General features: G+C 35.0%; 1 protein-coding gene across 1 annotated transcript in view; it reads left to right on the plus strand.

Annotated features, from left to right (window-relative positions):
- The first annotated feature begins 536 nt into the window (after positions 1 to 536).
- tai (basic helix-loop-helix family member taiman) overlaps positions 537 to 19,742 on the plus strand; it is a 301,547-nt gene continuing 282,341 nt past the window's right edge. Inside the window, exon 1 of the mRNA XM_083122707.1 lies at positions 537 to 835. The gene's annotated coding sequence lies outside the window, so the exon portion shown is untranslated. The remainder of the gene's footprint in view (positions 836 to 19,742) is intronic.

Raw genomic sequence — 19,742 nt, forward strand, 5'->3', positions numbered from 1 at the left:
TGACAAAACCTCACCAGATGGGGAAAGTTAGGACACCCGCCTTGGAGTTCCTAATCACAGATCATATTTCCCAATGCACAAAGGGCTCAAGAAGCCGCGCGTCTATCCCAGTGTCATCAAACCTGGTATGACACTCCTCCCCCACCTCTCTCTCTCTCTGCGCAATATTCATGGGTCTTTGCATTCCTTCAGCTGAATATGTAAATTGTAAATCAACTTTCGATTTTTTAAAAATAATTGTTCATTATAAATATTTAAGGAAGAAAAAAATCAGGAGATTTCCACATTTTCCTGAAACTTGTCAGGAGATCAGTAGATCGTGCTGAAAATCAGGAAATCTCCTGTGAAATCAGTAGACCTGGCAACACTGCGTGTCAGTGACAAAATTGTCAGCAGCACGTTTCGCTTTCCTACCCTACCGACCTTGATGCGTCCCGCTAATATTTACAGTCCAGCCAATGATGGATTCCATTACAAGCAAGCAACCAATCAAAAGCGTTCTTACAACATCGGACGTCAGGGTCAACAGATTCTGATCGCTTGCTATGGCGAGTTGGTAAAGCAGAAGAATTTTAAAGCGGCCATATTGGAAGTTTGTATATTGGTTTTGATGTGTAACCTGCCCTCTAATTTTATTTAGTTACTTTTTATACAGTGAAAATATTATCATCTCTACGATTAATTCGTAACGTTGTTAATAGTGTGACGAGTGAATTTTTTGCTTTTTACGAACAATGTGTTGTGTATTATATTTGAGACCTTGAAATTACGGTAGTCTTAACTAATTGAGGTAATGTGCTGCTGTAGAATTTCAGAATGCCGGGCAAGTGTAAAGGTAAGTTACTTTTTGTTAATTCTTTTTAATGTCAAGATAGTCTAAAAATAAATGTAGCGTTGGAACGATCTTGCTGTGTGTTGTTACGTGGTTCTTATTCTATTTCGAGTGATTTGCCCAAAGGTAATAATGCAATCGGCTTACACTTACAAGCGTAAATGATTGTACTTGGAGAGTGGGAATGGTAGACGTTTATAGCACTAATTTGCAGAAATTAGTACAGTATTGAAAGTTGTAATATATAAGGTTAATCAAGATAGGAAACTGGTAAACACATGAAGTTTACGCCCACCAGCAGCGACACACAATGTGTAGCTATACTTTTCGAATCGTTTATTTTTTTTCGTGTATGGTTGTCATTTTCATTTTAAGACGTCTAATTATGTATTAAATACGTGGATGTGTGTTTTTATGCTTCAGCAAGCTGTTTCAAGTTCTTTAGGCAATTTCAATCCGAATCACATGGTGTATGTTGTGGGCAGGGAGCAGATGTTTACAAAAATATTTTCGAAGCTGACCAAGGTAAATGCTTGAAATAGATCTATGTATTGCCAGAAACTGAATTTTTTCTCCCTTCCTTACGATTCAATAGTCTTGACATGCCGTATTTCTTCGATGTTTACAGCAAGCACTTGTAAGTGCAAGGTAAATTCTGATAGGCTGGATGTGAAAACAGAAGTTTTGCTGATACTACATAAATCAGAAATTATGACTTGCATAAAGTTATTTTCAACTGCATTCACTTTTAGGGTGAAAAATACACTCATCTTTCTTCATATAATTTCTTTACATATGCATATCCAATATTGTTTTAGAATTTTCCAACTTTTTCATGTAAGCGAATTAATATGATTTTGTATTCTGCTGTTTATTCTTCATTTCAAACATTAAATGCTATTTTTATAGTTATCCCTTTCCTTCGGTGCTAAAACTTTGTTTCCAAATTTCTATTGATGTATTAAACAGTATTTTTTTTTGTTTGTCCCCCTTCAGACAGAACGTGATATCAGCAAACATTTTTTCCCCCTCCCTTTGTGTGCACTTACAAATGCATAGTGTTTAGTAATCAAATGTTAGAATGCGAATATTCAAATATTCCCATGTGAATGTCCTTCCAAGTTGGAAAAATCCCCTTGATTGATTTTTTTAATTGTCCCCATGGCCTTCAAACTTTTCTACATCCTCTCAAGTGCACACCTTACACACTACTACATAGATTTTATAATATGAAAAACTTACAGTTGTTATAAATTTAATTTGAGGCCATGTAGTATGACATGATTCTACTCTCAATAAAATGCATTAACTCAAAGGAATTGTTACAGATACAATTTGCTTATATACTAATTATTAATTAACCCTTTCCACATAAATATGTTTCAATTCAACCAGGTTGAATAAGAAAGACATCCAAATTACTTTTCTTAATGTAGAGAGAGAGATTTACATCTATCAATGCACTACATTTCTAAAAGGAAAGTAGCGTATTCATTTCGCCCCAAGTTTCTTTTGTTTAATTGTGATTTCATCATACCACACTCACATTTTTTACATGGTTCGGTATCTATTTTGTCTATTAACACGAACTTCTGGAATTTTAGTGATTACTTACTGCATGTTTGCTTGAGAATGGTTTATCACTTCTGTATACTCCTACATAATGCTTGTCTAGCCAGCAGCCATTCGTTTACTGTTGCCTTAGTTACTGACTGCTGCTGCAGTTATATGTCATATGTGTTTGGTGCAAAGGGGTTTTCTGAATCAGTCCATGGTAACAGTTCGTTATATCGGAGACACATTTCTTCATTTTTACAGAAGAGACTACTTACGGAAATGAGTTTCTCCAAGCTTTCCAACGTTCGTCGAGGTATTTTCTTCATCATGGAATATATTTGACCTGGAAATCATGTATTTTTCAAGAGAAATATCTCACCGACGCACAATTGCCATTGCTTTCGCTACGTGAACTGCATGCTGCGTACGTTCGATGACATAAGCCCCTGTCAGTGTTTCCAACCCTTTTTTTTCACTATGCTTGCCTAACGTAACCTTTTCGGAAATGTTTTGTTGGGCTATCTGTGAATGGTTCGTGGGGCTATCTGTCAGCTACCCATGCATAATCTAAAATTTTCACACATGACGAACACGATAGTAGGTATTTTTCGATGAAGAAGGTTGGAAACACTGCATACCCACAACATGAGTCAAAATGTGCCCGCCATATTGTGTGTTGAAGAAAGGAATCAAAAAAATCACACTGTATGTGAAAAATTTTGTTTGTTTTCGTGTAAAAAGCATAATGGCACCTTGAACTATGTTCCGCAATACACAATTGGTAAGTACGAACCATGCGAAACACAAAATATCCGATTTTAATATGTCTCTGATATAACGAACTGTTACCCAGTCCATTCACCAAGTGGTGTACTATTGTGTAGTTTCGAATTTCCAAAATAGTCAATAAATACCTTCATAATTAGGTTAGACAGGTCAGGTTAAGAGCTGTAAGCATTAAAATAACTTGCCTAAATGCTTTCGTAGTTAGGTTAGGAATGCCTCAATTACGACACCCCTTTGAGCCTCATGTGGAGAACCTGCAGCAAGTAAATATGGGAATAGTCTGTGGAATGATGTGTCAATGAAAAAGTAGGATGTTTGCATTAGGTACCTACCTTTTAAATCTTCTTTTCACCCATAAATAATTATTTTCGGAAGTACCTACACACAACTTTCAGGAAGCTTAAAATCTACTTTCACAAGCATTTCCACTCTTCTGCAGTCCTTTTTCTCTATTCTATAAGAAATGCCTTGTCGATGGAAAGTGCAGAAACGTAAGGTATTTTTTTTAAAAAAAAAAATATTATAAATTTCGCATTTCCGAACTCCAAACATTGGTAATTACTTTCACCAAGGTTGGAATTTACTGTAACAATCATTTTTACATTTCTATTTGCATGGATTGCCATCCATCTAGAAACTGAGTCATGTTTGAAACATTGTCATAAGTATTGAGTGTTCAGCATTCCTAACTTTTCAGAGGGTTCAAACCTGCTCTATGTGAAGTGAACTAGTTACTGTGGAAGCAGTGGCGTATGCTGGTTTTAGCTAGTGGGTAATCTCCGACACTTGATTCATTCACCCACTCCTGAAGTCTCCCTGCAAATTTACCTCAACATCCATACAGGATTTATGAATATATGTGATAAAAATTTTACCTTATTGTTGCGACCTGTCGAATAATTGTTGTGATTGCACTTGCAGTTAATCTACATTTAGAATTTCAAATAATAAAACGAGAAAATATAATAAATCTATAAGAAAAAAAACCTGTAACAAAGAATATGAAAGGGATGCGGTAGTGAAATAAAACCCCTCAATATTAATTGAAGTGTAAAATTCAAGTTACCCCAGTACTCAGTTACTCGTACATTCCCGATTTTTGTTTTTATACATGGAAGTTTAAGTTCAAGACCTGTGGTACAAGAGATGCTACTGGCTTACCTACATTAACTATTTCCAATTTCTCCAGAAAAGATCCCGTTCCAAATATTTTCACACGCAAATATTGTATTATATCCATTGCCTTTAACTTCAGTAAACACAGCACCAGCACGAATGCTAAACCACTAACAGCTAAACAAATATTAAATTCTCGAATCGCTACAACACGCATTCAATTCCCTGTGCCAATCTTCTATTGTGGATCCTTCCTGCTTGACACAGAATTAAATTCCCTATGGATGCTGAAAAATCCCCTTTCCCAGCTTTATATTCTCTGCGATGCGCGAGGTTCTATAAGTTGGAATCATTGGGTTTTTTGTTTATATATTTTACATTCAAACATCTTTTATCATTATGATCATTATTAATCTAAAGAGGGGGAAAAGCAACTTAAATTACATAATATATGTGTACGTATATATATAATTTATTTCTGATAGCTTTCCATTTTAAAAATTATTAATTTCTGTGAAAGAAGAATCACGCATTTTAAAATACAAAAATGAAAAAAGTAAGCATATAAATAGTTTAACTACTTCATTAATCAATTGATTAAATTGTTATTTGATGTCGCTTTTCTGCCATTTTTGGCTAATCACTACGAGTGATGATATGACATTGATGAAGGGACATGTACAAAGAACACCCATGCCCAGACCGGTATTCGAACCCTGGAGCTCTGGCATCAAAGGGAGCTGTGCTAACACTCTGCAACGGAAGTCGGTGTAATTTCTTGAATTTCTAGTTCAAATTTTAATTTATTTAAGTACCTTCATTTTCATTATTAAAGTTTTTTTTCCTTTGACAATATCTGTTGAAATAGCAGAGATCAGGAAGACAGAAGCAAATGTAAAATGAGAATTAACATAGAATCGGTTCGCAAATGTTCAGATTTCCCTGTTTGTCGTGCATTTTCAGCTGTATTTTCTCTACTTTCCTTTTCAGTACGTAATTCGTAAACAACACAGCTCCTACGATACAAAGGCCATCGGGGAAGAATGGCAGAATAGGCTCTGGGGTGGAGAGTGCAACCGATGGACTCTCTCCAGAAGGAGGTTACCCTTGCCACGGAATAACCGGGCCTGAGAAGCAGTGTTTCCTTCCCCTCCCTCCCTCCCGTCAAGGGATTTAAAGGGAGCCGGTGGAATCTCACCCTGACGTCACCAGATTCCACCAGCTGGAGAAAAAGCCTCACGGACATTCCGTGGCAAAGGGTTGGAAACATTCGCGCGCTGGAAGCAAAGAAATATGTGAATCAAAGATTGGTTCGGAAGAATATTGCGAAGAAATAAAAAACAACTTTTTAAAAAATTATAACCGGGTCATCTCCGATTACCTAGGTGACCCAGAGTGTGGAAGAAAGTTCAGCATTTGTGTGGATGGATAAAATATAAAAAGCAACACACATTACAGAAGGCTCATAGTTCATTCTTGGGGGAAGGGTTAAATGAGTATTGTTATAGAATAATAATGTACTGTATATTAGTTCCCATACTAAGAAAATAAATTCGGTGGTCACTTGTTTTCTGTAATTTATTTCCTGAAGAAAGAAAGAAAGCTGTAGGAAACCTATGCCATTTGATGTTAAACTAGCTATATTCCATACCGCAACATCCCGTTGAGGGTTGGGCAGTTTTTGATTGTGTGGCAGACAGCCAATGCATTGAGTCCCACATGTTTTCTGTAGGTATATTACCTTGCTTTTATATTTTTCTATATGAGGACGACTTAATACCCATTTACACTGATGCAGTTTTGATCAAGGGGTTGGGTTTGTTCCGTAGTAAGAGGCACAAGTTGGTGGTACAAACTAACACTTATATGCATTTATTTCTTTGCCACCTCAATGTAGTGGATTCTTGAATTCACTATTTAAGAGTGGCTTATTATGAAGATTTTACTTAGTTTACCACAACAGTTTTTATTTATTGCATATTATAGTTAGATATGATAGAATAAAATGCCAATTGAGGCAAGCAAGTATAAAAAGTAGAAGTCCGGCATCTTCAAATTTTCCTGCAGTTTCTATGTATGTGAAAAAGTTAGTTTACTGGCAGTAAACCAGCTAACCTGGGAAAAGATGCCACTGCGATTTAAGTTCCCAGGTTAAAATTCTGGCCTGTGTTGTGGTGTTCCTTTACGAAATGTACCTTCATCTAATCATCATTTATCCATTTTGTCACTAACTACAGGGATATTTCCATGAAAATTGAAATTGGCTTTCTCTCGTGGCATAGTGGTAATGTTATCACTCTGTGATCAAGGTGTCCGTGTTTGATAGCCAGTCGAGGCAAACAGTAGTTTTGGTCCCACTTTAAACAGCTAGTCCAGTCCTGCTTACCACATATTCTCAGATATGTTTTGTCTATTATGTTTCATATGGTTGAGTATGGACAACTAATATATTTTTCACCCAATTTATCACTGTTTGCACATAGGGAGTTTTCTTTTCTTGTCTGTTCAGGTCACAGAAATATGGATGTTATTAAGTGAAGGTCTGTGTTCTTATGTTTTTTTGAGTTATATCCATAACATTCACCCACAACAAATCCATGATGGTTATGAATGTATAAAGAATCATTACAGCCCAAGACTCCCAATATGTAATTATGTAAAGTACATGTCAATACTAATTGTTTAAAAGTAAAATCACGAGCTGTGTGGCATCAACCCCTCTTTCACGTAGTACACTGTGGACTGCATTTTGCAAACTAATGTGGCTCTGGCATCTGGACTCTCAGCCAGTATAATCTGTTGGACCCATGCAAAGTTAAGTAAAAAAAAAAAAGATCAGAATGATCCCTGTAGAGACTGTGCTAGGAGGCCTAAACTATTATGCTTTAACTACCTAGCAGTATTATGACATCGCTTATTAATGTAAGAATGTATACAGTATTTCCTCCTCAGCTGTTCTGAGCCAGTTGTTTCTATTGAAATGATCAGGCTGGGATTTCCTTGGGAGGGGATCCCCCCATTTTATTTTCTGGAAGGAAGAATTTCTTGGTTACAACCAGGGTTTGAAAAACCCAACCCACTCACTTCCACAGTGGGTGCAATTGCTCCGAAAAAAAAATACTGCTTTTACATTAAAACTTATATTTTTTCTCCGAAAGTATCAGAAGCAAGTCCGCAATTCTTGCCACGAGAATGAAACACATCATATTCCGGCGTTGCCTACGTGGGGGCCTAATGAAATTTAAATTTTGTAAAAAAATAGTTTTATTTAACTTTCGTCGTCGTCTTCTACTTGATACATGAAAATTAAGTTTATTCGACCATTGGCATATTGTCTAGTGTGTACGAAAGAAAACAAGATATAAGTTTTAACTCTAGGATTCATAGTTTTTGAGATAACAGTTTTTGGAATTTTGAATTTCCCATTAAAAAGTATGGCTTTTATATTAGAAAATATTTTTTTTTACGAAATTGTCATCAGTAAGTGCACAATTCTTCTTGGTATGAGAATGAAACACATATTAGGCAATATGCAGGAACTGTTTTGAACCCTCACATCCTGGCGTTGCCTTTGTGGGGTGCCCGATGAAATTGAAATTTTGTAGAGAAAAAATAAGATTATTAACTTTTGTCTTCTTCTTCTATTTAGTTAGTGCACATTGGATCTTTTCAACAATAAGCGTGTAGCTGAGACTATACTGAAAGAAACAAGCTATAACTTGTAATTATAGCATTCGTAGTTACGAAGATATAAATGTTCATTTAAAACCTTGTGCAATTTTAAACTTCCAACTGAAAACGTGCTGGGCGTTTAAGGGTCTACATTTACTGTGTACTTACTTAACCACTTTAAGATGCAATAAAGAAATAAAAAATAAATGCATTAGCCCTTACTTATTATCTTGACCTGACAGGTAGCCAAGTGTAAATAAAGACCTTTTTTGTACATTTTCATGGAAACATAATCTATTTTTTTAGTAATTAAAAGTACAGATAACTGCAAAAGTGCTAAATCATAGATGTAATGTTTCAGGAGAACACAGGTTTCCTTCACCAGACAAGAAATAAATGTCTGATGAAGAGAGCTGGTGTGTTCTCCTGACAAGTTGCAGCAAAAAGTGAGTTTAAATGCTTGTAACAACAGTAACTACAATAGGAATAATTCTACATGCAAACCATACATATATACAAGAAAAATTATAACAATATCCTGTGCCATAACAGCCCGTGAGGGCCAGAACCTACCTACCGACTGCTGGCCTCACTCCCACATGCCTCAGCAGAGGTGGAGATCATCCAATCAGTTTCGGGGTGATCAGCAGGACAAAACCCCAGTTGTTGTAGGTTTTCTATGACCAGGGTACACTACTCATTTGTAGCTCCCCAATTTCCTTACGATGGTGGATTGCTACCGGTCTCATAAATGCTTCCCGCAGGAGACTCGAACCTGCATACGTCCCGTAGCCGGAGCCAGAAGCTTGCACTTTAGACCACATGGCCACGGTGGGGACATACAAGAAAAAATAGACATAGAAAATGCTTAATCTATTTGAAATTGAAACTTGACAGGTTGAAAACTTAAAAGTGCAACCACAGAATGGATAAGCACTTAAAAATCACTAATATCGTGCAAAAATATAGAAAAGTAAAAGACTCAGCAGTGAGCAATCAGATAAGATATCATTTGTAACTAGTAGTTACTATTGATTTCTTATTATTATTTTTAGTCTTGAATGATAAAAACAGTAACTATTTTGAACTGTACTCAGAATCAATGCATTTTACAAGTTTCAGCGTGATTTCATTGAAATCAAAACCAAATACATTAAGAGATTTGAACCAGAAAGGAATAACCATTATGGTTGTCAATTCTTGGGGCAGAAATCATCCCTTTCAACAAGCTATAATTTGTGCACTCTAAACCTGCTAGAAATTTCATCCTTCATGCTAAATTTTAACATAATTTTGTAGCATATTTTTTCAGGGATGGAGGGAATTCAGGTTTTGCAGTTTAGCTCCAGGAGACATGAATGAGTAAAAAGCATGCCTGAGACTTGCATAAAAAGACTTTATATTTGCCATTTTTTTTTTGTTTTCCCCCCAAAGGTTAATATATGTATAATAAATGATAAAAAGCCTGAGCTGTGACAGTAGATGAAGGAGATATCACTGGTAGAAATATGGGAAAATTAGTGAAACTAAATATAAACTGAATGTAACCTAAAATGTGTAATTTTAAGTACCTGTACCGTATAATACAAAACAATATTTTACTGCTAATATAATTTATTTTCAATGCATTCCATTAAGAACTAATAATGAGAGACTGTGTGTGAAAGTAATCACAGTCTTGATTTAAATAAGTTTGTCGTTAATGTAGGTGTACCATTGTGTATAGATTCCAAAGGATAACTAAAACAGTAAAGATTACTTTTTTATTTTAGTACATAACATAAAGTTTGTATGACTAACTTAATGGTGTTCTATGTGTGAGCCCTTTGTCTTACATCTGAAATTAATAGGATAATCCAATTCATTCAAACACAGTTGAGTATCTCCTCGTCAACACTCGTAAGAGCTGTTGTCTTTGATACCCACAAAAAATGCAAAGGAAAAAATCACAAAGCATTATATTTAGACTTCTCAGGGGTTATCGTTTCAGTGCCATGTTTTGGTCTGTTCAGCAGCCAGATCCAACATGGAGGCAAATTTGATCCAATAATTTTGAACCCCACTGTACTAGTGACAAGGAGCTCTTCTTGGAGTTGAGGCAGCAGGCACTCACTAAGCATGTCGAGGGGATACAACTTTACTTTTCGTGAATTCTCCACATGCTGGATCATCTATGTCAGTTTTCTGTTCCCCACATACACAGTTCATTACACACATTATGTTTGTTTCATTTTTGTACTAAAGTGGAAGGCCAATTGAATCGGCATATGCAAAAAGGTGATATGTGACAAAAATGAAACTTTACAGGAAATGCAAAAAACTGATTAGTTCTTACAAATTCATATTTGAGAGCCAGTAAGTAACTGTGATTTATTCTTATATGCCTTCTGGAAAATAATTCGTTGGAATATGCAGTTTCCCTCTAAATTGGCAGAAAAATAATGGACACACATCACCTTTTTGTAAATTATCAAGATATGTGTGTGTTGAACTACATCAATAATATTTATTACAAACAATATTTTATGATGAAATACAATATAATAATGTACCAAAATCACATTAGAGTAATGTACAATGTGAAACAATAAAGTAATGAAACATTACTCCAAACATTGCATTTTTCATGGAAGTGTTTCTGTGCTAACACATGAAATGTTAGTCGCTGTCTGATTGTTCTCTTTAGATGTTGTAGGCCACTGTAAGAGTTCGTTGTAGAAGTCCATCTGTGGAACATATTTTACCACTTTCTTGATGTCTTCCATTTTCTTTGTCAATTAAAAGCCTCTCACTGTATGCTTCTTCAGTTGGCAAATTGATGTCAAGAGCACGGGATTTCAATGCAAATGTATGTGACACTAGACCTTCAATAAAAAATCTTGCAATAACCTTACCCTTCATACTGGCATCATAAAACAGGTGATTGAATTTACTAACTTGGAAGGAAACCTTATCACTCTTTGAAATATGTCTTCCATATGATTCAACAGAAAGACAAGATTTCTTATAATATTTGGGCCACCATGATGCAACATTTATGATATTTTCCCTACATACTGGAATTACAGAAAAACGATTGGTATTTGATGCTTTTAACATTAACTCACTATATTGTTCTACAGTGTAAATTCTGTCCACCCGTCTAACCAACCTTTTAATCTGTCCCGCGTATTGGGAAGTAGTGTGTAATATGCTGGAACATTTCCAGTTCGGTTAGGGCTAGTAGCATTCTCACCTCACTGTGATTCCTGTACTGACCCCCACAACCATCACTAAAGAGAATCAGATTTTCAATATCTACAGCCAGACAGACAGAAATACATGGATAATTCTCAGCATTAACAAGGAACCACCTTCACTGCTACACAGCTATGTACGGGTAAGGAACCGCCAAAAACACCATGTGACACCATTGCTACCAACCTATAAATTGTGCATAAAGGAGATATGTGCTGCACATGTCACCTTTTTGCATCCACCACGGAATCTGTACCCCCTCTCTCACCCAGAAAGAACTGCATCACATGTTCCATTTTTGCACAGGTTATGTGGTGTACCGACTGAACATATACAAACATATACGCCAGACCTGATCTGCATCATCAGTGCACCCCAGACCTGGTTATTGAGTGTTGTTTGTCATTATTCCATGTTACAGCTTCCGTCGTGTATGCCTGAAAGTCATAGCCGTCCTTCGTGACGAGACGTCTTGCATTTATACCATTATGTAAGTTATTGTACTAATTCTGTTTTCGTGTTCGTGAATTATACACTTTTCTTTGTGTCTGTACTTCTGTCGTATTCTTTACTCCATTTCCTGATTTACCGAAGAACAGAAAGAACCAAAAGTCAACAGGTTGTGTATCTACCCCAACAGAGTTCAATCCTGTAATTATCTCATTTTTGAAAAAAAAAACATGTTACATATCACCTGTTTGCATATGCCGATTCAATTTGTCACCAAAAAATCTTCACTCTGCTGCTCCATGTCCATGCAGAAAGAATGACCAACCTTACACCAGGTTGGCATGTTTAAAACAACTTTTTTAAAAATTTAAAACACAAGCCTATGCATTTTTGCAAGTTTTTAAAAACACTTTTATAATTGAATAGTATATGGATGAAACAGTTTTGTAGTGCACTTAACGTACGTTGTTATTAATGTGAATTTATATTGTTACATTTGCAATAAACTTTAGCAGCATCCTGCAAAACATTCGGACGAATTGTTTACCTCTGAAATTTTTAGTGCCTTTTAAATTAATAGTATTGTTAGTTTGCAAATAAATACTTGTAGATCTAAAAATGTTCATCATCGCTTCGCTCGTCTTTCTGTAAAGCTTACATTTATTCAGGGTGGCTACTCACCGGGAATTATACGTGAATTATTTTTGAATTTTCCTCTTTAGATGTGAAAGAATTGCAACTTTTATTAAGCCAAATCCCACCGAATTTATATGTATTTTAATGCCCTGAGGCAAGTTTTTTCACTGTTTAGCTTTTATTTTAGCGAGGAAGAAAAAGAAAAGAAACCGGCGTGCAAAATAAACAATTCTCTCAATCCATTTACTTTGTTAGTGCCCTTTGCAGACAAACGGAAGATTATTGCAAGTTAAGATATCTTGAAGTTGGTTAGGTAAATTTGAAATCCTTATACAATTATCAGTTTTTTTGTAGATTACTAACATTTGTGACTTGTGTTTCTAGATGTTTTTCTAATCTGAATGTGAAATGGCAAATGTAAAAAACTTCCTGAATTAGAATTTTTAGATACATTGGAATCGCACAGACCCTTTATATTGTTAATATATTTGTGTGTGTGTGTGACCGCTGGGGGTGAGAGAAGGTTGAAATAGAAAAAGCATCTGCTTGTACCCTTGAATTTTTGGAAAGTAGTTTGGACCGTAGAACACAAAATCTATACTCATAAATGGTAGTATAGTTCATCAACAAGTCCGTTACTTATTCACATCTCTACAAGATACAAATTTCAGATCTAAGAAATATATTTGGGAGTTAATTTTTTAAACCAGAAATTTGGAATTATGTTCAAATTTCAGCATTACAGAAGAAATTTGCATGAGTTAGTAATGAAATAGTAGTTTGCACTTTATTGGAAAGAAAATAATGATCTTTCTCCCATGCTGCTAGTAACAGTAGCTCAGATAATCCAATTGCTGCAAAGCTCAGAAATAGCAAAATAAGCACATGTGATAAAAATTACTTTCACTTGAATCACCCAACAAGTTAGGGTATCAACATGCAAATTTTAGAACAGATTTCTGTGACACTGTGGTTAGTTAGCACAGCACACTACGACGCACTTTGGCTACTTTACATGGATAATCCATTCAGGATCATTATGACTTAACTCTCTTAGATATACTAGCACAGACCAGCTCACATGTTTATTCTTGCAACACTAAAATATCCACTTTGTGGTTTATTTTTTAAAGAAAATCAATCCTGCTGCTAAAACTACATTGATCAGAAGTCATCACAAGAAATTGAAGTATTAATATTAGATTCAGGTATTTTTAATGTGAAATTCATGACACAATCCCACTTTTTGCGTTGGTAAAGAAAATGAAAAATTCTTGGTTTTACCCAAATTTTATGGGTAAATGTACATGTCCCAACCCAAGTTGTAGAAGATTATTGTTTTTTCTTGTCGTGTGTTTTTCTATGCAACAAAAAATGATTAATATCAGAAAAAATGTGCGACGGTGTTGCTGTAATTTTTTTGACACGATGGTCATGAGATTTTTTAAAGCTAAAATGTGAAAATTTTATCTAAAAATATATATGAAGACCTTCATGTGGTATTGTAAACAATAAAAAGTATCGCAAGAATACATCTACACTTGCAGGGCTCGAAAAATCCCAGTCTCCAGGTCGCCATGGCGACTAAAAGATTCAGACTGGCGACTGTGATCCTTTGCTGTAATATTGCCGTTTTTTAAAGTTTGAATGTACGAAATTTTGAAGATTCTAAGTTCAAATTGCAGTACAGCGTAAGTTAGCAAATGATGTTTTTATCAACGTTGTGAACATTTCATAGAATCAGTACCTTACTCTTTGTCCCCCAAACCCTAATTTTCTGCTTTCTCACATGATTTAGCGATGTTTTGAATACGGTGATGCTCAACTTCTTATAATATGCACAAGAAGATGATTTTTCGATCACTGCTTATAAGTACTACTGAAGATTTGGATGCTGTTGATCTCAACAGACCTAGGATGAACCCCACCCACTTAAATAAAGAATATTTACTATTATTATTATTACATGTTAACAAACATGGCCAGATGTAATTTCTGAGTAAAGTCAAGTAGCTTCCCATTTTTTCTAAAATTTCATCCTGTTAAAATGCATGTGACCTCCATTATGAATTCTGTAAATTCCGAGTAAAGAACGTGGCTTGTTTATGCAATTTTACCAAAACAGAATAATTAGGAATTTGAATTTCAGTGCCATTTATTACAGTATAATAAGCAACTAACTAACTAACTCTCTAGCCTTCTTAGACCTGAAGGTTCATGGCTGCAGCAACACAGGCCTTCCATCTGTCCCTATCTTGAGCAAGATCTATATACTCTTTTCCATCTCTACCGATTTCCTTTAGGTCCATCTCAACGTTATCCCTCCATCTTCGTCTTGGCCTTCCTACAGATCTCTTACCACCAGGTTTTCCAACAAGAATCCTGTAAACTCCTCTTTCCTCTCCCATTCGTGTCACATGGCCTGCCCACCTAAGTCTTCTTGATTTAATCATTTTAATAATACCTGGACATTAATACAAATTATGTAGTTTTAAGTTATGTAACCTTCTCCACTCACCTGTCTTTTCATCCCTTTTAGGTCCAAATAGTTTCCTAAGGATCTTATTTTCAAATACTCTCAATTTATGTTCCTCTTTCAATGTAAGGGACCAAGTTTCGCATCCATTTAATACTACAGGCAAAATTACTGTTTTGTATATTTTAACTTTTAGTTTCTTAGATATTAAATGAGAAGACAAAAATGTTTATGAAGAGAAAAGTAACATACATTTCCTGAATTAAGCCTGCTTTTTATTTCCTCTTTAATATCATTTTCATTTGTTAGTACTTGAAGTTGAAAATGGTTCAAACGAGTTTGTTATCAATAATTTGATTTTGATTATTACCTAACACTTGGTTTTGGCCTGTATGCATAGTTTTCTCTTTGCTAACTTCCAAACCTATCTCTTTAGCTGCTTTGAAAAATATTTAACATTATTCTTAATTGTATTTATATCATCCCCAGTAAGTCTACATCATCTGCATATGCTAACAACTTAGTCGCATCGTTTAATTTTAGTCCTTCGTTAGTTTCTTTTACTTTCCTAACAGCATATTCTAAGGCAAAATTAAAGAGCAATGGATATAATGCATCTCCTTGTTTTAACCCATCATGAATTGTAAATTTGTCAGACACATTAATACCCCCACAAATTTTACTTTCTGTTTCACTGGAGCATACTTTTATCATATTAACAAGCTGCTTAGGTATTCCAAACTCTACTAATATATTATATAATTTATCTCTTTTGACCGAATCATATGCTTTTTTGAAATCAATGAATAGCTGATGGACACTTTGATTATATTCCCACTTTTTCTCAAGTGTCTGTGTGATGTGAAAAATTTGATCTGTAGTTGATCTGTTACGTTTAAATCCACATTGATAATCACCTATAATTTCATTAGCATATGGGGTTAGTCTTATTAAAAGAATGTTAGATAATATTTTATATGTTGTTGAGAGTAGAGAAATTCCAGGGTAATTATTGCAGTTCATTTTATCACCTTTCTTAAACACAGGAACAATTATGGATTCTTTCCACTGTTGAGGGATTTCTTCTTTATTCCATATGAAACTAATTAATTTATGAATTTGACATATTAATGAATTTCCACCATATTTAATTAACTCAGCGGGTATTAAATCAATGCCAGGTGCTTTGTTATTCTTTAGCCTTTTAATAGCATCTTTAACTTCAATCAAGTTAGGTTCCGGAACAAAAGGTTCTGCTGTGTGCACTTCATTTACTTCTGATTTATCTCCTACATGAACATTTAAAAGGTCATTAAAGTAGTTCTTCCATCTACTTAAAATATCACTTGGATCAGCCAAAAAATCACCGTTTATATCTGTTATCAAATTTACTTTATGTTGCCACCCCTTTCTAAATTCATTTTCACCTTCATATAAATCTCTGATATTTTTGTTTTTGCTGTTTGTTTCAATTTCACTAATTTTGCTTTTCAAGTAATCTCTTTTTTTACTTCGAAATGTGCGGTTAACTTCTCGCTTTATTCTATTATAATTGCTTAGATTTGTATCATCAGAGTTATTTAACCACCTAAGTCTAGCCTGATTTCTTATTCCTATTAGATTATGACATTCGTTATGAAACCATGGTTTACTTTTTATTCGTTTATGGTATCCTATACTTTCTTTAGCTGCTGATTCTATTGCATTACGTATGTGCTCCCAATTCTTATTTACGTCTGTTTCATTTATATTTTCATCATCATTTAAATCCTGTAAAAAATCAAATCTATTTGACAGTTTAATTTGGTAATGTTTTTTAATTCTTTCATCAGCAAATTTTCCTGTATTAAATTTTAGAACTTTTAGATTTTGTTGCTTATGATTTATCACTGCGAGTCTTTCTCTTAATTTAGCAATTACTAAATAATGGTCACTGGCACAGCCATGTGAACGAACATCAATTATACTAGTATGCCTTCTCATATCAATGAGAATATGATTATCTGATTATGAGTTTTACCATCTGGAGAAGACGAGGTATATTTATGTATATCTTCATGTTTAAAAGTGGTACTTTTCACAATTAAATTCTTTGAGGTTGCAAAAGTAATCAATCTTATACCATTATTATTACTTAATTCATGAAGGCTTTCTTTACCAATCGTGAGTTTAAATGTCTCTTCTTTGCCAATCTGTGCATTATAGTCACCTAACAGAATTTTGATATCATACTAAAAAAAATATCAATGATCTGTTCTAACTCTGCTTAAAAATCATCTTTAGTATTATCTTCCGTTGGTGCATATATGTTTATTAAAATAATTTTACACCGCCTACCCTGTAAAAACTCATATGATATTCTATTATTAATAAATTCTACTGTTTTAAGAGCCGAGATAATTCTATTATTTATGAAAAAACCTGTTCCAAAATTATGATTTTCAGTACCACCATAGCAAAAAGTATAATTTTTAGTTTTAGTATTTCCTTCTCCTGACCACCCAACTTCCTGGACAGCTACTACATCTAATTTATATTTAACTATCTAATTAACTGTACACTGAAATGCCCCAGGCCGCTAAAGGCTCAGAACATTCCAGGTGCCTAATTTAATATCCTTATTCCTAATGTAGATCTTATCCTTAGTCCAGGGACCTCCCAAAGTAGTCCCCACAGGAAATCCGAATGAGGGACTATTTTACCTCCGGAATATTTTACCTTGGGAACATCCATGGCCTCATATTGCTGTTTCTTGACATGTCTTTTTACAGTGCAGAGTTGTCAGCTCTACGCCTAACCCCCAATATGAATGGAGGACCGCACCTGTCGTTGGTCAGCCGATCCCTCTGATCTAGCTGGGAAGATCAGATAATAGTTCACCAACCGTACCCCACTTCTGCCAATTGTAAATCCCAACAGAGCAAAATGTTGACCATTTCACTCTGTTGGTTCACTAACTGCACTGAACAAGCCACTGGGCGATGAGGTCGTCATATCCCTACGCCACTTCACATCCCTATGCATGCAATTTCTGTCGCATGTTGTAGTGAGATACTTTGTCGCGTGGCGATATTCGACAAAAATCGTATGCATCAATGGAGCCTGTTTGTTTCTATGTTCCTTGAGTTTGTCCAACAGAATGCCTTACTACGAAGTCCGACAACTATCGGACGGCGCCACCCGCTCCCACCCCCTCCATCTGTTGACAGTTCTGTCCCTTTACTACTACCATACGGACAAGAAAAAATGATAATGCATTTTCCACGCAATATTTACAGGTTTAACACACTTTTCTGCCCCTCCAGAATTTTTTCTCTCTCTCTCTCCCTCCTCTTCCGGTACAAAAACTAACAATTTTCGATAAGTTCCAGACATTTACAATGCAGAAAACGTCGAGAATTAACGACTTTTTAAGATGACCATTCGGTATTTCCCGACTGCTCGGGATCCCTAAAAGTCGGGAATTCATTTCCTGAAGTCGGGATCGGGACGGGAAATTTTTTTTCCCGATCCTGGTCCCGACTTTTCGGGATCCCACACACATTTATTACAGTATAATAAATGTTATATTTAAAATGGTCTTGACTACAAGAGACCACCATTTCTCTCTTGTCATCACGTGAGCCGAAAGTTTTTGCTGATGGTGCAGATTGACCATGATGGTGCTACATTTGTTCCTCAAAAATGAAAATTTTTAATATTCTTGAACACTGTGTTTAAGGAAAACAGAAGTGTAAAGTTTTCCAAAACACACATACGATTAAGAATTGAAATCTTGCATTCATTATTTCAAGATCTTGTTGCTGCTCACTCAGTGGTTAAAATTAGTTAAAATTTTGCATTTTTCTTAAGAAATAAACGAATTTACGTGGAAACACACTTTTATAAAATTTTGAACCACCTAAAATTCTTTCCTGGACTAAAGACAAAATATTTGAGTTTTCAAAACTATTTTTACCACCCATAATCTTTCATTTAATTAAAAAGGAGTGAAATGTTGTAGCACAAGTGATTCAAAGAATGGTACACACAAAAAGATTTGGTGCCACTTTAGAAGCTAAGTGTTCCGGTCTTAGATTGCCACAGTGGGGCGGGGTTAACAAAGTGTAGTTTTATTGCTCTATATTTCCCCATTGTGGATTTTGACCTTGTTAATATCCATACAGTATGGCCGGAAAAGAAGTATACCCAAAGTCTCCGCTGTTACCGACTGTGTACAATATGTTGCCAACTTTCAGTATACTTCTTTTCCGGCCATTAAGCTATCACTGTAATAATGTTCATCCATTTTCAAAGTAGATCTCGTAGAAAAACGGACACCTAAATTTTTGAAAATTTTATTTCTAGAGAGAATTTTTTGGGGTTCAAAGTTTCATAAAATTGTATTTTTCCAAGCAAGTTCGCTTCTTTCATAATAAAAATGCATATTTTCGAAAGATTCTAACCGTTGAGTGAGCAGCAATGAGGTAGTGAAATAACAAATTCATGATTTCATTTTTTTTTGTTGGATGTGTAATTTGGCAAACTTTACAAATGTCCACGAATATTAAGAATCTGCATTTTTTGCAAGAACCACATGAGAAGCAAATTGAAGCAAATCTGAGATTGTGGGTTACATATTTGACTTTTTCTGTGTCATTTAATATGGAATGATCCTTCTGTATAAGTAGATATTACATTTTACACATTGATATTCTCATTTTTGTTTTCTTTGCTAACGGTTGGCACATCCAGAAACAACTTTACACAAATGTCCTTGTTTTAAGTAATTTATCTGATATTCTTAATTCTCTCTGCATTCTTGAGTATGCGTCTTTCATGCCTTTTTAGAATTATTTGAAGCTGGAAATAATAAACACCCACACCCTCTTTTGTCTCCATTTACGGTCAAGAGAATACGGTATTGTCTGAAGCTATATTCGACAAAGTACCATCAAGGTTCATCTCCATGATGATATACCAGTAGACTTTTGGTGTTAC

The sequence above is a fragment of the Lepisma saccharinum genome, chromosome 5 (genome assembly GCF_977018435.1).
Source record: "Lepisma saccharinum chromosome 5, izLepSacc3.1, whole genome shotgun sequence".
Taxonomy (NCBI): Eukaryota; Metazoa; Arthropoda; class Insecta; order Zygentoma; family Lepismatidae; genus Lepisma; species Lepisma saccharinum.